Source organism: Podarcis pityusensis, assembly GCF_964106645.2.
Source record: "Podarcis pityusensis genome assembly, chromosome: 3".
Lineage (NCBI taxonomy): Eukaryota > Metazoa > Chordata > Lepidosauria > Squamata > Lacertidae > Podarcis > Podarcis pityusensis.
The window spans coordinates 95,449,180-95,462,705 of NC_138026.1; the positions used below are offsets into that span (position 1 = coordinate 95,449,180).

Here is a 13,526-nt window from a genome sequence, read left to right on the forward strand (position 1 = left end):
CAGTAATATGCAAGCTGGATGCATAGTCTGCATGCTGTTTTTTCAGAAATAAGACAATGGCACTTTCTCCCACATAAGGGAGTTATACGTTTGCAGCCTTAACCTTATGTAAACCTCTTAGAGGTTTTATAATTAAACTGTATACAAATTCTACTAAATAAGTAATAAATAAATCTCTTTCTTTATTAGGCCGGTGTTGGTTCTACCCACTATGCTTTTAAGCTTTCAGTGTACTGTGGAATAGAATGGAAAAAAAACAACTGCAGATTTGGTTAGGGCTCTTGATGTTAATTTGGTTTGCTGTATCCATATGCATAAAAGCATGTGAATCTTTCCGGAAGTGATTTGTTTAAAGTTTAAAGTTCTCAGGAAAGCTGTAGATCGTTAATTAATACAGGACAGGATAAAACAGGCATCCAGCCTGCCTGTTTTTTTGTGGAATGTTTTTGGCAGGGTTCAAACCAACATGAAAATTCGCCATCATCATAAAATTTAGGACAGCTGGGATGCTTTGCAGTGAGGACTTTTGGCTCCACAGTTCAAATAATCACAATAGCAGCTCAATTTAGCCCTTGGCTGGGTAGGTTTGGCAGGGCACAATGAAAAATAATTATTTCATGGCCTGCTTATTTGTCCCTTAAAAAAAAACTTCCTGACCTAGTCAGGCTTATGTAAATACACTGCCACATGTAGGGATGCAGAACATTGCAGCATTCCCCCATTTGGAAAACTTTTCTTTTATCTTTAGACTATTTTTAGTAGTATCTGTTGGACATACAAATATGGACCGACAGTATCAGAAATCGAACCCCCAGGATCTTCTTAGCATTGGCTTTTCTATCTATAAGCCAGCATCTTCCTTTTTAAAGCATGCTTGTTTAGTATGCATAGTATTGTTACTAGGGCAGCACAGGGAGTGACAATATAAATAAGTCCATTTCTTTGCAGTTTTGTATTTACTCTGTCTAGGGGGACAACAGGCTTTTAAAAACATTTGTTGCATTTTGTCTTCATTTGTATGGCTAGGGTAGCCAGATACAAAGGAGAACAGGACTGCCATGCTTGATTAATTGGACAGAAGAGGTTCGTGATTTTTTTGGTGAGATGTACTCTGTCATGCAGGATGACCAAACTCTTGAAATTTTCTCTTCTGTCCCAAGATTGAAGGTTACATATGCCTAGGTCTTCCAGTCCTACCTTGGCATCTGACCACCTTACTCCTTACTCCTCCTGTTTGATTAACTGTGGTGCTTTAACTTTCTATGTCATTGGCATCTCTTGCCCTGCAAGCTGCTGCTTGCAGGGCAGCAGCTGAAGAAGGAGCAAAAAGGGTTTTCTTGTGTGTGTGTTTCTTTGTGGCTGATTAGCTGCTCTCCCTGTGCAAAGGTCAGAGGGGGCAGGGTTTCTGTTGAGGCAGGTGATTAGCTGTGGGAGGAGCTTATCAGAGCTTGCAGGGCAGCAGCTGAAGAAGGAGCAAAAAGGGTTTTCTAGCGGCGCGCGCAGTTTGATCCATCTTTTAGATTTAGGGGAGCTAGTCTCAAACGTTTGTTGGGGGAGACCTAGGTTTTTTTTGGGGGGGAGTTATTTGTCCTGTCTTCTCGCTTTTTATGATGGCTGTAGCCATCCCCAACGACACGTTCTCACGATGGAGGGGGAGGGAACAGCTGCAGTCGCCTGCGGTTCCTGCGCAATGTTTGCCATCTTGCCAAAGGTTGCAGGCAGCTTTACCTGCAGCAATTGCATGTTGATTGCCCTCTTAGAAGACAAAGTCCAGCAACTGGAGGAACGTGTAGCTACGCTCCAAAGAATTAGAGAGCTGGAGCTCTTCTTGGAAGCAACGGAGCACACCGTCTCCACCAAGGAGGAGACAGGGGACTCCCCTGAGAAGGAGGCTAGTTCACCAACACAGGAGCCAGATATATGGAGAAACGTGACTCAAAGAAGTAGGAGGCCCAGGGTTCGCTCTGATTGTTTAGAAATACACAATCGCTTTGAGGTCCTCTCCCCTAGCATGGAAGACAAAGAGCAGACTCCATTTGAGGATCTCTCCCTCATTACAGTCGATCAGGTATATGAAGACGAGCAGCAAAGTCAGTCCTCAGGGAATGTGCAGGTGACCTTGGAACGGACAGCTCACGGAAGAACCCCGACCAAACCTAAGAGGAGGCGTGTAGAGGTGATAGGGGATTCCCTACTGAGGGGAACAGAAGCAGTGATCTGTGGGCCTGACAAGATGTCTCGGGAAGTGTGCTGTCTCCCCGGGGCTAAGATCCAAGATGTAACTGAACGACTGCAAGGAATCATAAAACCCACTGACAAATACCCCTTCCTCTTGGTTCATGTGGGAACCAATGACACTGCAAGCAATAGCCTCCAGAAGATCAAAAGAGACTACGAGGCTCTGGGCAGGAAATTGAAGCAATTAAATGCACAAATTGTCATCTCATCTGTCCTCCCAGTTGAACGACGTGGCTCAGGGAGAGAGGGGAAAATAGTGGAAGTGAACAGCTGGCTTCGCAAATGGTGTAAACAGGAACAGTTTGGATTCTTAGATCATGGACTGCAGTTTCTTGAAGATGGACTTCTGGCAAGCGATGGGCTGCACCTCACAACGGTTGGGAGGAATGTTTTTGCCAAAAATCTCAGAAACCTCATCAGGAGGGCTTTAAACTGACTAATGTGGGGGAGGGAGACAGTGCTCCTGAAGGTAGGAGTCTATCAATTGATGAAGATGATCATCCAAATGTCATAGACCAAATGGAGCAAACAGCACGCAGACCTAGTGGTGGGAGGAAAAAATCCTTAAATAAGAGACACGGGGGAATGATTAATGGACTTCAGTGTCTGTATACTAATGCGCAAAACATGGGAAATAAACAAGATGAGCTTGAGCTCTTGGTACAGCAAACTAAATATGACATAATAGGCATCACTGAAACCTGGTGGGATAAGTCCCACGATTGGAATGTAATAATGGAGGGATACAATCTATTTCAGAGAAACAGACCAGACAAGAAAGGAGGAGGAGTGGCGTTATATGTCAGGGATGTGTATACCTGTGAAGAGATCCAAGATTTAGAACCTCAAAGCCAAAGTGAGAGCATTTGGGTCAAAATTAAGGGAGAGAAGAATAACAGTGACCTCATTGTGGGAGTTTACTATAGATCCCCAAGCCAAACGGAGGACATAGATGATGCCTTCCTGGAACAGATGGCCAAGCATGCAAAAGGAAGGGAGATAGTAGTAATGGGGGACTTCAATTACCCGGATATTTGTTGGATGTCAAACTCAGCCAAGAGCATAAGGTCAAACAGATTCCTCACTGGCCTTGCAGACAACTTCATTGTCCAGAAAGTGGGAGAAGCAACAAGAGGAACAGCCATTTTAGATCTGGTCCTAACCAATGTTGATGACCTGGTTAGTGGGGTAGAAGTGGAAGGATCATTAGGCGCGAGTGATCATGCTCTTCTGAAGTTTACTATACAGCGGAAAGGAGCAGCCAAGCATACTAGGACTCAATTTCTTGACTTTAAGAAACCTGACTTCATAAAACTTAGGGAAGTGCTGGGTGAGATCCCATGGACAGTAATACTAAAAGGAAAGGGAGTTCATGATGGCTGGGAGTTTGTTAAGAGGGAGATAGTAAAAGCACAACTTCAGGCAATACCAATGAGACGGAAACATGGAAGGTGCCTAAAGAAGCCAGGGTGGCTATCTAAAGAACTTTTAACTGAGTTAAGATTAAAAAAGGATGTGTACAAAAAATGGAAAAGGGAGGAAACCACCAAAGAGGAATTCAAACAAATAGCCAGCACGTGTAGACACAAAGTCAGAAAAGCTAAAGCACAGAATGAACTCAGGCTTGCTAGAGAGGTTAAAAGCAACAAAAAAGGCTTTTATGGGTATGTTTGTAGCAAAAGGAAGAACAAAGAAACAGTGGGGTCACTCAGAGGAGAAGATGGTGAAATGCAAACAGGGGACACAGAAAGGGCTGAACTCCTCAATGCCTTCTTTGCCTCAGTCTTCTCCGATAAAGAAAACAATGCCCGACCTGAAGAATTTGGAGCAAATGATTCAGCAGAGGAAACACAGCCCAGAATAACTAAGGAGATAGTACAAGAATACTTGGCTAGTCTAGATGTATTCAAGTCTCCAGGGCCAGATGAACTGCATCCAAGAGTATTAAAAGAACTGGCAGATGTGATCTCAGAACCACTGGCAGTCATCTTTGAGAATTCCTGGAGAACAGGCGAAGTCCCGGCAGACTGGAGGAGGGCAAATGTTGTCCCTATTTTCAAAAAGGGGAAAAGAGAGGACCCAAATACTTACCGCCCAGTCAGTCTGACATCAATACCAGGGAAGATTCTGGAGCAGATCATTAAGCAAACAGTCTGTGAGCACCTAGAAAGGAATGCTGTGATCACCAATAGTCAGCATGGATTTCTGAAAAATAAGTCATGTCAGACTAACCTGATCTCGTTTTTTGACAGAATTACAAGCCTGGTAGATGAAGGGAACGCAGTGGATGTAGCCTACCTTGATTTCAGCAAGGCATTTGACAAGGTGCCCCATGATATTCTTGTAAAGAAGCTGGTAAAATGCGGTCTTGACTATGCTACCACTCAGTGGATTTGTAACTGGCTGACTGACCAAACCCAAAGGGTGCTCATCAATGGTTCCTCTTCATCCTGGAGAAGAGTGACTAGTGGGGTGCCACAGGGTTCTGTCTTGGGCCCGGTCTTATTCAACATCTTTATCAACGACTTGGATGATGGACTCAAGGGCATCCTGATCAAATTTGCAGATGACACCAAACTGGGAGGGGTGGCTAACAGCCCAGAGGACAGGATCACACTTCAAAACGACCTTGACAGATTAGAGAACTGGGCCAAAACAAACAAGATGAATTTTAACAGGGAGAAATGTAAAGTATTGCACTTGGGCAAAAAAAATATGAGAGGCACAAATACAAGATGGGGGACACCTGGCTTGAGAGCAGTACATGTGAAAAGGATCTAGGAGTCTTGGTTGACCACAAACTTGACATGAGCCAACAGTGTGACGCGGCAGCTAAAAAAGCCAATGCAATTCTGGGCTGCATCAATAGGAGTATAGCATCTAGATCAAGGGAAGTAATAGTGCCACTGTATTCTGCTCTGGTCAGACCTCACCTGGAGTACCGTGTCCAGTTCTGGGCACCACAGTTCAAGAAGGACACTGACAAACTGGAACGTGTCCAGAGGAGGGCAACCAAAATGGTCAAAGGCCTGGAAACGATGCCTTATGAGGAACGGCTAAGGGAGCTGGGCATGTTTAGCCTGGAGACGAGGAGGTTAAGGGGTGATATGATAGCCATGATCAAATATATAAAAGGATGTCACATAGAGGTGGGAGAAAGGTTGTTTTCTGCTGCTCCAGAGAAGCGGACACGGAGCAATGGATCCAAACTACAAGAAAGAAGATTCCACCTAAACATTAGGAAGAACATCCTGACATTAAGAGCTGTTCGACAGTGGAATTTGCTGCCAAGGAGTGTGGTGGAGTCTCCTTCTTTGGAGGTCTTTAAGCAGAGGCTTGACAACCATATGTCAGGAGTGCTCTGATGATGTTTCCTGCTTGGCAGGGGGTTGGTCTTGATGGCCCTTGTGGTCTCTTCCAACTCTATGATTCTGTGATTCTATGAATGAGAGTCTAAAGGCATGTGTTGTGGGTCTGAAGCTGGTCGGTGCTTGAACAGGATTGTTTTTTTTCCTGAGAGTTTCTTGAGAGCGAACTGTTTCGAACCTCTTGCAGGAAGAGAAGGAAGAAGGTAAGATTATATAAATAAAGTGAATAATGTGTAGTCTTCAACCACCTTAAAGAGGCATCTTAAAAGTGCAGAAGAGTGATACAATAAAAGCAATATATTTGTTTTAGGGTGAAAATGGAGAGTAAAGAGGGAAAACAAAATTACAAAACCTGCACCAATTTCTATTATTTGCCTTTCTCTTTGATTTTAAATGCATGTTAGCTAACATTCTGCCTTCTACCGTAGAACAAGCACACACACAGGCAAATAGTCACAAGACTACACGATTTCCTACATCACCTTCTCCAGCCTAATACTGGCTGGAGCTGATGGGAAAACATTTGGAGAACAGCACTTTGGGAAAGCTTGTCCTAAACATACACTCATGTAGGGGGAGGTGACCTCTCTGTTCTTCTCTTTTTCATTTGGACTGCCCAACCAGAAATCAAATACTTCTTATGATCATGACAATCTTCCTTTCAGTGAATGTTACTTTTTCTCAAAATGTCATTAAAAGGGGGATAAAATCAGCAGTCATGTCATGCATCAGGATGGATTCCTAAATGTAAATGAGAATCTTGCAGTAATTTATTTACATTTGTTTTCAGCACAACAAATGAGACATCACGTAGCTCCATAATTTCCCATGACCGAGTCACCGGCATGCAATGTGTAATTTACTATGATTTAAGATGCTTATCGGCAGGTTCTTGAAGCAGTACCTGGTGACTTTTTTTATAATACTTTCTCGTGACGGCCTTCACTCACTTCATCCTACATATATCCCCATCTGGTTTATTTCTAAGCTGAAACAAAATTAGAATCTTTTGTTTTTACTTGCCTTTCTGAGTTGGAACTAAGACAACCTAATAAGACAGGCTTTTCATGAAAGTTCTGGAATTTGCACAGATTTTAAGGCCTTTCATGTCACCTCCTTTATCTGAAGTTCTGTTGGTAAAGAACGAAAGAGCCTTTTCCACCCATCTTTCCCATTCTTTCCCTCTTCTGTGTTTGCTGTTTTCATTGCTTATATTTTGAAATATTATAGTCTTTCATGATACTATAGGCCACTTTTACTGGATACTTAGGTTAGAAGAATGAGTGTACGAATTAAACTAAACAAACATTTACCTGTCTTAACCACAGTGTTGTTTTTGAAGGCTGAACTGGTGGTGTAGTGTGAGGGCATATGCACCTAAGCAGGAGTTGATGAACCTTTTCATTCATGAATTAAGTTACCACTAGTGCTGAAGTGTTCATGCCACTACCTCCTGTGGTGCCACAAAATGTCTCAGTAAATATCCCTTCAGACATACACAATGCACAAGAGATTGATTGCACTTCCTGCTTTAGCCTTTGCATCCCCAGCCCTACACTGATACCACCCTTAAATATGCCTACATTTTATTGGATGCCAGGAGTGGACACCCTCCCTTCCATTCTGAACAGAGGAGAGATGCAAAGGCCTATCTGTGAGCAAGTACAGCAGTGGCTGATGTAGGCGTCTTTTTTCCTTTGATGTGGGACAGGTTGTGGGAAATGCACATGCCCACACCATTTGTGTTCCTGTTACTTGGTCTGCTCTTTTATATGAGCCGTTTTTTATTATGCCATGTGCCCCATGACAGCCATTCCAAGAATAGGCCATCCTCTTAGGCAGTGCTTTTTTTTTTCTTAAAAAAGAAAAGTAAAGAAAGGTGCCTGTACTCACCATGAAGTTGTTACAGTAAGTGCCACACTTTTTAACAACAACAAAAAGAGGTGCCGGTAGTGCGTACCCTTGAATACCCCCTGAAAAAAGCACTGCTCTTAGGACTTAATTATTGCATAAGAAGCTATTTATGACAGTGCAGTCCTATGGCATTTCCACTCCTTGTTCGGGATGTATTTTTCAGACCCCTGAAACACTTCCTGAATAATTCCAAAGTTGGTGAGTGGCCTCTCCTGCACTTAAATTGATGCAGGGCATGCTACCCAGGTCAAAATTGCTAATGCCAACACCATTGTATTCTGTTTTCCCCTTCTGATAGCGAGTTTCCCTTCCCAATCTAGACTTTTAAGGTTTTCTTCCCTATAGTTTGACAGATATGTGCTCATTCCACACCACGAGGATGTGACTTGATTCAGCATTGGCAGACTCATTTTAAGTGCGGTAATCATGGCTCCTGGACAGAAAAGTTGTTTTAGCTACAGCTGCACAACTACCACTCTCCCAGCACAAGAATATTTGTAAAATCATGCTGGAATTACATATTATAAATTGTACATAAATTCTCACTTTTTGATTTGACGGAATACTGTGTACACCTGTAACTTGAAATAAAATCATCACCAAAATTTTATATTATCTTTGCATTTTTGTTGAATGTAAAGCATAAACTGTAGATAATGCTCAAATCATTTTAGTTCAGATTCTGAGCAATTGGTTTGGGGCTCCAAGCCTTTGCTCAGCATTATGCAGGCATCAATCCTTTTTATGCTAAGGGCCAGTATATCTTCAGATTATTTACAGAGCTGCAGATAAATTGCAGAATCTCCAAGACAAAAGATTGCTGTAAGCAAATTATTTGTCCAGTGTTCTTTTAGAATATACTCATATTGTATTCTACATGTTTTGAATAAGATTTTAAAACAGCTGTATAAATTTTTGTCTGGCTTTGAGAGGAAAGTTTCTTTTTTTGGCAAATAGTGGGCTTCCTTCCTAGGGGAAAAATACCTTACAGTGTCAAGATCCCTAGCATTGGGGATGTTTTCTACTAATTGAACCTAATACTTGCACTTTGAAATCTGATTCAGGAAATGTTAACAGGCAACTGTCAAGGATAGACTATTCTGGGACAGGCTGTGCTTGCTTATTACTTAATTTTGTACTCCACTAAGCATCTATTCATTTGCACAGTCTTATTCTCAACAGGAACACACTGATTTTTCCCCTGTTTCAATTTTCTTTTCAAAAATAGCTTTCTAGTGGATGCGTGAGTCCCATATATTTTCCCAAAAATCATTATTCATATTTTTAAGTTGTTAGCAACATTTGCTTCTACTATCTGCTACTTTAGCAACTGTCTTTCTTCTTCAGAGCTTATTTCTCTTTCCTGAGTGTGATTCATGTACTGTATTCATGATGTGAACATGATGATGTCATGATTATTGGTGAACTACTGACATTACAAAGGGAAAATGAAACCCATTCAGATTGCGGTCAGGTCTTCATAAGTGACTCCATAGACTAGTGTGGGCAACCTTTGGCCCTTCAGATGTTGCTGAACTGTAACTCTCATCTGTCCCAACCAGCATGGCCAGTGGCCACGGGTAATGGAAATTTTAGCTCAGCAACTTTTGGAGGGCCAAAGGTTCCCCATACCAGATCTATGGGATATAGAAATCTAGAACATAAGTAATTGGCAGATAGTAAACATGGTGATGTCGCTGAGTTCAAATTTAAGGCTATTGAATGAAATGTTTACGTGTATTTTTTTTTTGTTTGGTCACTCTACAAAGAATGAGAACAATTAAGTTGTAGTGGTAGCCACCAACTTGGATGGTTTTAACATAGGATCAAACAAATTAATGGAGGATAAGACTATCTTCTACCACCTCTGATAGAAGCAGTATGCCTCTAAATACCAGCTGCTGGGAATCAGAAGTGGGAAGCATGCTGTTACACTCATGTCTACCTTTCAGGCTTCCCGTTGCATCTGGTTGGCTACTGTAGGAACAGCATAATGGACTAGATGGACTTTTGGTCTGATCAAGCAGGGCTCTTAAATTGTTGGTGGTACTATTGAGGTTCAGATGTATATGAAATAGGCTCAATTTAAGTAACCTGCTTTAGGACTGTGGTCAAAATGATTGATTTGGTGATATTATATTGAGTAATGTAGAATGTTTTGTATAGTATGTGTTTAATATTTACATAACATTTGTATATTTATAGCTTGATCAATTTAGTCTTTAGATCTTTGTATTTTGAAATTGTAATCAAATTGTTTAATAATTAGAATGGTAAAATAAAAATGCTGATAGAGGGACACTGTGCCTTTTGACACTGAAAATATTAAACTCACCTTATCCATTTGGCTCAGTCTTAATTTAGAATTCTAAGGTGAGTGCTGATTGGGTAATTTTTAAAAAATAAGCATAACATCTGTATCTTTTCTCTTTTGCTTTTTTTTTAATTCAAAAGTAAACTCCATCCAGTTTGATGAAATTTGCTTCTAAGTAACTATGCAAGACTGGAGTAGATCAGGGCTAGTGGTCCTATGCTTTTTCAATGATGCCAGAGGGATGAAACCCACTTTTTGGAAAATCTTGAACCCTGTCTTTTTATACAGGCAGAATCAGAAGCGCCATGTGAAATGTGTGGCTTAACCAGTACTCTTTGGCTTATTTTCCATTGAACACATCTGTGCTTGACTATAGGAGCTAGTGCCCTACTTGGCATCTTTCTTGAGCTTGAGTATCTGATGTTTTAATCTTGATTGTTTTGTGTTTTGGAGTCAAAGAAGGAAGCTGCACCAAACTTAATGCTGACACTATGGATATAGTAATAGTTCTGCAAATTCATATCTATTGTATTTTATGCCAGTTTAACTGTCATGGCTTTCCCAAAGATTCCTGGGAAATACAGTTTTGAGAGTCTGCTTCAAATTATTTGCTGGCAATCCCTAGGATCTTTCATTGGACTACAGGGGTTCTCTGGGGACAGATAATGTGTATTAACCCAGTTTTAAGTTTGCACTCAAACTCTCCGTTTTGAAAACATTAAGTTCCATTTTGCATATCACTCAACTGCTTGTCTCCTTAATTCCAATCAACATCTCACTTATTGCTAGAGTCAACACTCCAGTGGTAACAAAAAATAAAACCTTTCATCATCTATTGATTTGCCGTCTTGAAAAAAATGACAATAGGCTATTTTTGTCCAATTTCTCAATAACTAGAGCCATTTATTGGTTTTTCAGTTTTACTATATTGCACAAGAATGTATTTTACTGCATTTTTGAAAACTGCAGTATCAAGATGCAATGTTTTGTAGTTTTTGCAAGCAAATTCAGAAATTGTATAGTCCAACTGAGAGCTATAAAGATACCTGCCATATTTGTAATAGTATCTTAATTCAAATTTAACTGCAGAGGGCAATCGGGCATTTGTTAACCTAGTAGACTACTGAAAAATATCTTTAGACAAACTTGGTTTTTTAAAGTTATATTGTTTCGTAAGTTATGGAAACATGAACATTGTGTTTGTGATTTTGTCACAGGAGTCCAGTGTGAGCTTGAGAAATTACTACAGCTTCAGCTAGGTGAGATTTGTACCTAAAGGTGCATATCCTTTTCTGTGATTTACACTTTCTAACATTCTAAACTACGGTACATTTTATGAGTTATGAATCTTGCTTGTTTAAATATATTTTTTTTAAAAAACCCACATACAACAGGATTCCTGGTTCACATATAACACAAAGCAAGATTTTAGCCACACAGGAGTAGAGGTGACCATGCAAAAGAGGGAGCTTTGGGCTTCCTAAGGCTGACCCTTTTAGTGTTAAACTATGGCATCAAGACTTTTGTGTTTGTAAAACAAAGGAATGGGGTAAAAATTGGCGTTTCTTGAGTTTTATGTGGTTTCAGTCCAAAAAACTGAACTGAACTGTGGCATCAGGATGATCGTCCAATAAGTTAATTTATCCCTTTCCGTGTAAATACAATGTAACTCTAAGTTGGAAAGGAAAAATATTCTTTATACAGCAGGATATAGATGATAGTACTAGCAAATGGAAAATGTGACATTCAGCTACAAGAAAAACAAGGAAGACCCAATAGAAAGAAACTCAAAATTGAATGTAGCATAAAGGGAAAAGAGAGTCATATATGTAACTAATACCATGCTATTTATTGAAATCTCACCAGTGACCTTTACAGCAGCAGTGCTTCAATGTATAGTTATGCAGAAAAGGAAAGTGATGGCTATTATAAAGGGAACATATGATTGGATTTAGATTCATGGGGATGTAGGTTTTGAAGAGGTGCCCTTCATTATCTGTGGAGCATGTATATCTATAGTAAGACTTATTTCATTGTGGTCCTTGAAAATATGCTGCATTCATTCCTGCTTTTTTCAGGTCCGGTAGCAAATTTCTAAAGTTTGCTTTGGGTGTTACCAATACATACTAGGGGAGATGTTTGTGACTGATTAGTAATTATAGTTCAGCATATTTTGTTTGGAGTTTATGTTCAATGCTTTGAGTTGAAGTTTCCAGTACAGTCTCAGCACTGTTGTTGTTAAACTTTGTATATCTCCTTCCTCAATAGACCACAAGGTGTTTCACAGTATAAAAGTACAAGATAAAAAAGGTTCCTATCCATATTACTAATTTAATTTCAAATCTAATCAACAACTTCTCCTTGTGGGGTGTGTGGAGTAGAGATGAACTACATTGTTAATCCTAGAGTTCAAAATGTTGTCGCTGTATTGTTTGTATCCCTTGGTTAGATAAATAAACAATCATAAGCTTTTTCAAGCACATGCTTTTAATGTCATTTTTTTTGGCAGGTGAAAAATTTCTTATGAAGTCTTGAAGATACATTTAAGGCAATATTTAAGTAAATATTCACAAAATGAATTCAGTTATACAAGGGATATTCTACTTTATTTAATAATAATAACAATTTAAGTAGCTTGGGGGCTGGGGAGAACCCCAGTTCAAAACACTGGCTGCTTAAGGGTAGAGAACTAAATCTCTCTGCAATTTTATTTCCAGTACAAATGCACAGGCATCATAGTAGTTAAATCAGTGATAGAAGTATGTCTTGCAATAACATTTAGTACCTTTTTAGCGATCATCTAACACCCGTGTCTTCATCACGCTTCACAGGCTACCAAACAGAAGCAATTTTTGTTTCCAAATACAAGGTGAGCTTCTAGAGGGATTTTTAAATAAAATATTGTTGTGAAAAGGAAGAGAGTACTACATACAGGTGAAAGGTGGAGTTTTCCAGGGTGTAGAATGGAGTGTTTGTCTCTTTTCTTCACAGGAGGTAAAACATCATGGGGTATCTCACCTTTTCTACTCTCCTATTGTTTTCACATCCATCCCATTATAGGATCACGTGGATCCAGCACCTTCAATTCATTTCAGTTCTGTCACTTATGAAGCTAGATGTGTCTCAGTGCTAAGTCTTCTCTACAGTCCCTTTGGGCATTCCTTATAGTTATTCTTGCTGCCAATATTCTATTAGAAAATTCACCATGTACCCTTAAACCTACACCCCAGCTCAATTCCTGAGTTAAAGGCTACTGGAGAATGCTTCTGTTTTTCATATTTTAACAGGGTCTCAAGAGGTGGTAGTTGTTTAAATTTGCAAACTTTAATAGGGAATTTGCATTCTGTTCTTCACACAACTTTGGCTACTACAAGTCCAATTGGATTTTGTTTTCCTTAAATTTTTTTTGTTTGTTACATTTCTATCACACTCTTTTCCAAGTATCTCATCCTGAGCTATAAATCATTATTATTTTAATTTACAAATAGGATCTGAGGCGAGGAGCTAAGTCACTTTCCACAAAATGAGTCCATGTCCTAGGTGGAATTGAGCTCTGTTGAAGTCCTACATACAGCAACACTTTTATGCTTATAGCTTAGAGATGTTGAAGACAGAGCATTTTGTCCATAGAAATGCTTAGAGTTTTATTGTTGCAGGAATAGCTGCGTGCGCGCGCACACACACACACACAC

General features: G+C 40.0%; 1 protein-coding gene across 15 annotated transcripts in view; it reads left to right on the forward strand.

Moving 5' to 3' along the window:
* The window catches only part of ESRRG (estrogen related receptor gamma), a 483,548-nt gene that overhangs the window by 89,950 nt on the left and 380,072 nt on the right, over positions 1-13,526 (forward strand). The window contains exon 1 of one of the 15 annotated variants that reach the window (XM_081000575.1): positions 11,077-11,093. The exons of 13 other annotated variants lie outside the window; for them this stretch is intronic. The gene's annotated coding sequence lies outside the window, so the exon portion shown is untranslated. Of the gene's footprint in view, positions 1-11,076; positions 11,094-12,685; positions 12,704-13,526 lie in introns of those variants that run through there. One more of the 15 variants, XM_081000574.1, reaches the window with a different exon arrangement.